Source organism: Nerophis lumbriciformis, linkage group LG24, assembly GCF_033978685.3.
Source record: "Nerophis lumbriciformis linkage group LG24, RoL_Nlum_v2.1, whole genome shotgun sequence".
NCBI lineage: Eukaryota > Metazoa > Chordata > Actinopteri > Syngnathiformes > Syngnathidae > Nerophis > Nerophis lumbriciformis.
This window is the reverse complement of record NC_084571.2, coordinates 7,316,310-7,322,500: the sequence shown is the minus strand read 5'-3', so window position 1 is coordinate 7,322,500 and position 6,191 is coordinate 7,316,310. Positions and strand designations below refer to the sequence as shown.

At 39.5% G+C, this 6,191-nt stretch overlaps 1 protein-coding gene and 1 long non-coding RNA gene across 9 annotated transcripts in view; one reads left to right on the top strand and one right to left on the bottom strand.

The window, feature by feature from the left end:
• Positions 1 to 6,191, top strand: part of LOC133620178 (RNA binding protein fox-1 homolog 3-like) — a 1,135,173-nt gene that overhangs the window by 981,825 nt on the left and 147,157 nt on the right. The window lies entirely within an intron of this gene.
• The window catches only part of LOC133620181 (uncharacterized), a 28,045-nt gene that overhangs the window by 4,150 nt on the left and 17,704 nt on the right, over positions 1 to 6,191 (bottom strand). The gene's annotated exons all lie outside the window — the stretch shown is intronic.

Sequence of the window (6,191 nt, the reverse complement as noted above, 5' to 3'; positions counted from 1 at the left end):
GTTAGCATTAGTGGATTTACCAACATATATGACACTGAGGTGTATACCATACTTGCCAACCTTGAGACCTCCGAATTCGTGAGTTGCGGGGGGCGGGGTTGGGGGGGTCGGGGTTGAGGTGCAGGCAGCATACCCCTTCCCCTTTGAGCTGTCCTGGATGAAATGAAATTATTTTTTTCCAATCATTTTGGAACTTGCAAGCGTACTTCTTCTTCTTACTCGTCGTCGCCATGTCTCTTCTTCGTTCTTCTGCTTTGTCTCCTTTTTGTTGTGTGTGCAGTTGTGCACTGAGCTCCAAAAGCCGTAGATGTTATTGTAGCGTCCCGGGAGAGTTAGTGCTGCAAGGGGTTCTGGGTATCTGTTCTGTTGTGTTTCTGTTGTGTTACAGTGCGGATGTTCTCCCGAAATGTGTTTGTCATTCTTGTTTGGTGTGGGTTCACGGTGTGGCACATATTAGTAACAGTGTTAAAGTTGTTTATACGGCCACCCTCAGTGTGACCTGTATGGCTGTTGACCAAGTATGAATTGCATTCACTTGTGTGTGCTTGATATTAACGTTATCATTAAACCAGTTAAAAGATCATACAATGTGTCAGCATTACTTGACATCTTCGAGTAAAGACCATTCTTAAACCCGTCCAACGCTACATTATTATGTGACTGGGCCGGCACGCTGTTTATATGGAGGAAAAGCGGACGCCTGGCTGCATGCGGCTGTTAAGGGGTGAAGATTTCAGGTGAGAGAGGACGCTAAAGGCAGTGCCTTTAAAGGGGAACATTATCACCAGACCTATGTAAGCGTCAATATATACCTTGATGTTGCAGAAAAAATACCTTTTTTTTTTTTAACCGATTTCCGAACTCTAAATGGGTGAATTTTGGCGAATTAAACGCCTTTCTAATATTCGCTCTCGGAGCGAATATTGTGACGTCACATCGGGAAGCAATCTGCCATTTTCTCAAACACCGAGTCAAATCAGCTGTTATTTTCTGTTTTTTCGACTGTTTTCCGTACTTCGGAGACATCATGCCTCGTCGGTGTGTTGTCGGAGGGTGTAACAACACGAACAGGGACGGATTCAAGTTGCACCAGTGGCCCAAAGATGCGAAAGTGGCAAGAAATTGGACGTTTGTTCTGCACACTTTACCGACGAAAGCTATGCTACGACAGAGATGGCAAGAATGTGTGGATATCCTGCGACACTCAAAGCAGATGCATTTCCAACGATAAAGTCAAAGAAATCTGCCGCCAGACCCCCATTGAATCTGCCGGAGTGTGTGAGCAATTCAGGGACAAAGGTCCTCGCTAGCACGGCAAGCAATGGCGGCAGTTTGTTCCCGCAGACGGGCGAGCTAAACCCCCTATCGACCCTAGCTTACTGGCCTGCTGACATCAACTCCAAAACTGGACAGATCAGCTTTCAGGAAAAGAGCGCGGATGAGGGTATGTCTACAGAATATATTAATTGATGAAAATTGGGCTGTCTGCACTCTCAAAGTGCATGTTGTTGCCAAATGTATTTCATATGCTGTAAACCTAGTTCATAGTTGTTAGTTTCCTTTAATGCCCAACAAACACATACCAATCGTTGGTTAGAAGGCGATTGCCGAATTCGTCCTCGCTTTCTCCCGTGTCGCTGGCTGTCGTGTCGTTTTCGTCGGTTTCGCTTGCATACGGTTCAAACCGATATGGCTCAATAGCTTCAGTTTCTTCTTCAATTTCGTTTTCGCTACCTGCCTCCACACTACAACCATCCGTTTCAATACATGCGTAATCTGTTGTATCGCTTAAGCCGCTGAAATCCGAGTCTGAATCCGAGCTAATGTCGCTATATCTTGCTGTTCTTTCCGCCATGTTTGTTTGTATTCACTATGTGACGTCACAGGAAAATGGACGGGTGTATATAACGATGGTTAAAATCAGGCACTCTGAAGCTTTTTTTAGGGATATTGCGTGATGGGTAAAATTTTGAAAAAAACTTTGAAAAATAAAATAAGCCACTGGGAACTGATTTTTAATGGTTTTAACCATTCTGAAATTGTGATAATGTTCCCCTTTAAGGCATGCCCCCAATATTGTTGTCCGAGTGGAAATCGGGAGAATGGTTGCCCCGGGAGATTTTCGGGCGGGGCACTGAAATTCGGGAGTCTCCTGGAAAAATCGGGAGGGTTGGCAAGTATGGTGTATACCCGTTAAATTACTTAACAGTTAGCATGCTAATTTTAGCATGTTAAAATTGTAACTGTATCATGTGTCTAGTAACAACATATATTGCTTTGAGTACCTGAAAAAAAATGTTTTAAATGCTAGCATGCTAACAGCACTAAGCTGATATGCTAACAATAGCTTGCTCATAGTTAGCATTAGTGAAATACCAACATATATGACACGGAGGTGTACTTCTCCTAAATTCTTTAAGAGTTAGCATTCTAATGTTAGCGTGTTAAAATTCTAACTGTAACATGCGTCAAGTTAACCTGACTCTCGCCAGATCCTTTTAGTTTGCTGAGCTCCACACAAGGATCTGGGCTCGAAAGGCATTGCGAACTCCTTCAAGATAGCAAAAAAAAAAATGAACCAATCAGGCTCGCCGGGAGGGATTTGATAGATGTGACGTAGCGCCGAAGCGACTGTTTGATTCAAACAACAATGCAGCGAGGAGTCGTGTGCTGAAGTTGATTCTGCTATTGCAACTGTTTTGTCCAATCTATCAATCTACTGACATTGCTGTCTTGTTTCTGTAAAAGTTCTCCAAGTTTTTCGCTCTGTCGTTATCCAATATGTCGGCTGTTCTCTTTTGGATTTCCCAGCGTCGCTCTCGTCAGCGTCACGGCTTGATTTGGGTGTGAGTGCTTGAATTAGCACCTCATTCAAGATAACGGACAAGTGCTCTATCCAATCACATACTATGTTTTTGTATTTTCTGAAATACATCTCCTATTGAGAAGTCCCAGATCCTTGTGTGGAGCTCAGCCAACTACAAGGATATGGCTAGCGTCTAGTAGTGAAGTGAAGTGAATTATATTTATATAGCGCTTTTTCTCTGGTGACTCAAAGCGCTTTTACATAGTGAAAGCCAATATCTAAGTGACATTTAAACCAGTGTAAAGGAGCAGGTGGGTAAAGTGTCTTGCCCAAGGACACAACGGTAGTGACTAGGATGGCGGAAGCAGGGATCGAACCTGGAACCCTCAAGTTGCTGGCACGGCCACTCTACCAACCGAGCTATACCGCCCCCCCTAACAACATGTATTAGTTTAAGTACCTGGAATTGTTTTTTTTTTAATGCTAGCATGCTAACAGTACTAAGCTCACATGCTTACAGTTAGCATTAGTGAAATATCCAAATATATCAATCAACACATTGCCCACATACGGGCAAGGAAAAACTCACCCCAGTGGGACGTCGATGTGAATGACTATGAGAAACCTTGGAGAGGACCGCATATGTGGGTAACCCCCCCCCCCCTCTAGGGGAGACCGAAAGCAATGGATGTCGAGTGGGTCTGACATAATATTGTGAGAGTCCAGTCCGTAGTGGATCCAACATAATAGCAAGAGTCCAGTCCATAGTGGGGCCAGCAGGACACCATCCCGAGCGGAGACGGGTCAGCAGCGGAGAGATGTTCCCAGCCGATGCACAGGCGAGCGGTCCACCCCGGGTCCCGACTCTGGACAGCCAGCACTTCATCCATGGCCACCGGACCTGTGCCCCCCCCCCCCCCTCAAGGAAAAGGGGAGCAGAGGAGAAAAGAAAAGAAACGGCAGATCAACTGGTCTAACAGGGGGGCTATTTAAAGGCTAGAGTATACAAATGAGTTTTAAGATGGGACTTAAATGCTTCTACTGAGGTAGCATCTCTAATTGTTACCGGGAGGGCATTCCATAGTACTGGAGCCCGAATAGAAAACGCTCTATAGCCCGCAGACTTTTTTTGGGCTCTGGGAATCACTAATAACCCGGAGTTCTTTCAACGCAGATTTCTTGCCGGGACATATGGTACAATGCAATCGACAAGATAGGACGGAGCTAGACCGTGTAGTATTTTATACGTAAGTAGTAAAACCTTAAAGTCGCATCTTAAGTGCACAGGAAGCCAGTGTAGGTGAGCCAGTATAGGCGTAATATGATCAAACTTTCTTGTTCTTGTCAAAAGTCTAGCAGCCGCATTTTGTACCAACTGTAATTTTTTAATGCTAGACATAGGGAGACCCGAAAATAATACGTTACAGTAGTCGAGACGAGACGTAACGAACGCATGAATAATGATCTCAGCGTCGCTAGTGGATAAAATAGAACGAATTTTAGCGATATTACGGAGATGAAAGAAGGCCGTTTTAGTAACACTCTTAATGTGTGATTCAAACGAGAGAGTTGGGTCGAAGATAATACCCAGATTCTTTACTGATTCGCCTTGTGTAATTGTTTGGTTGTCAAATGTTAAGGTGGTATTATTAAATAAATGTCGGTGTTTAGCAGGACCGATAATCAGCATTTCCGTTTTCTTGGCGTTGAGTTGCAAGGTAACAGGTATACACTGAGGTGTATACCTGTTACATTTCATAAAAGAGATAGCATGCTGATGTTAGCTTGTTAAAATTCTAACTGTAACATGTGTCGAGTACCACCAGTATACAGTAGAGGCCAAAGGTTTGGACACATCTTCTCATTCAATGCGCTTTCTTTATTTTCATGACTATTTACATTGTAGATTGTCACTGAAGGCATCAAAACTATGACATCTGTGAAGTGAAAACCGTTTCAGGTGACTACCTCTTGAAACTCATCGAGAGAATGCCAAGAGTGTGCAAAGTAGTAATCAGAGCAAAACTAGAATATAAAAGATGTTTTCAGTTATGTCAGCTTTTTGTGTTAAGTACATAACTCCACATGTGTTCATTCATAGTTTTGATGCCTTCAGTGACAATCTACAATTTAAATAGTCATGAAAATAAAGAAAACGAATTGAATGAGAAGGTGTGTCCAAACTTTTGGCCTGTACTGTATATTACTTTGAGTACCTGGAAAAAACAAACACATTTTGACACTGAATTTATGTAACGGAATTTTTTGCATTTAAATTTTGTGAACTGATTTACTTTTTACATCAAATTATGCAGACAATTTCAATGACAAAAACATTTGGAAGCAAAACACGGGTGTTTAAAAATTGAGTGTATAAAAGTTCAGTGTTTAATAATTCAGTGTACAGAAGTTGTGTAGAAATTAAGTCTATGAAAGTTCAGTGTTTAAACATTTTTAGTTTAAAAATTCAGTGTTTAAAAGTTAAGTGTATGAAAATTCAGTGTATGACAACTCAGTGTATAAATGTTCAGTGTTTAAAAATTGAGTGTTTAAAGTTAAGTGTATGAAAATTCACTGTATAAAAAAATCAGTGTATAACAATTCAGTGTTTTAAAATTTAGTGTATGAAAAATTCAGTTTATAAAAGTTCAGTGTTTTAAAATTCTGTGTATAAAAGTTAAGTGTTTTAAATTTGAGTGTATGAAAATTCAGTGTATAAAAGTTCAGTTTAGAAATTATGTTTGAAAATTCAGTGTTTAAAAATTCAGTGTTTTGAAAAAGTGTTTAAAAAATTCAGTTTATACAAATTTCAGTTTTTAAAAAATTCAGTGTTTAAAGAATCAGTGTATAAAAATTCAGTGTTTAAAATGTCCATGTTTTAAAATTCAGTGTAAAAAGTTCAGTGTTTGAAAATTAAATGTTTTAAAATTTCAGTGCTTAAAAAAATCAGTGTATAAAAGTTTAAGTGTTTTAAAATTAGTACATAAAAATTCAGTGTATAAAAGTTAAGTGTTTTAAAAAAAATTCAGTGTTTAAAAATTCAGTGTTTTAAAATTTCAGTGCTTAAAAAAATCAGTGTATAAAAGTTTAAGTGTTTTAAAATTAGTACATAAAAATTCAGTGTATAAAAGTTAAGTGTTTTAAAATTTAGTGTATAAAAATTAAAAGTTTAAAAATTCAGTGTTTTAAAAAAGTGTTTAAAAATTCAATGTTAGAAAATTCCGTGTATAAACAGTTCAGTGTTTAAAAATTTAGTGTATAAAAGTTCAGTGTTTAAAATTTCCATGTTTTAAAATTCAGTGTAAAAAGTAAACCGTGTAAGTGTTTAAAAATGCAATGTTTTTAAAGTTTCGTGTATAAAAGTGAAGTGTTTTAAAATTGAGTG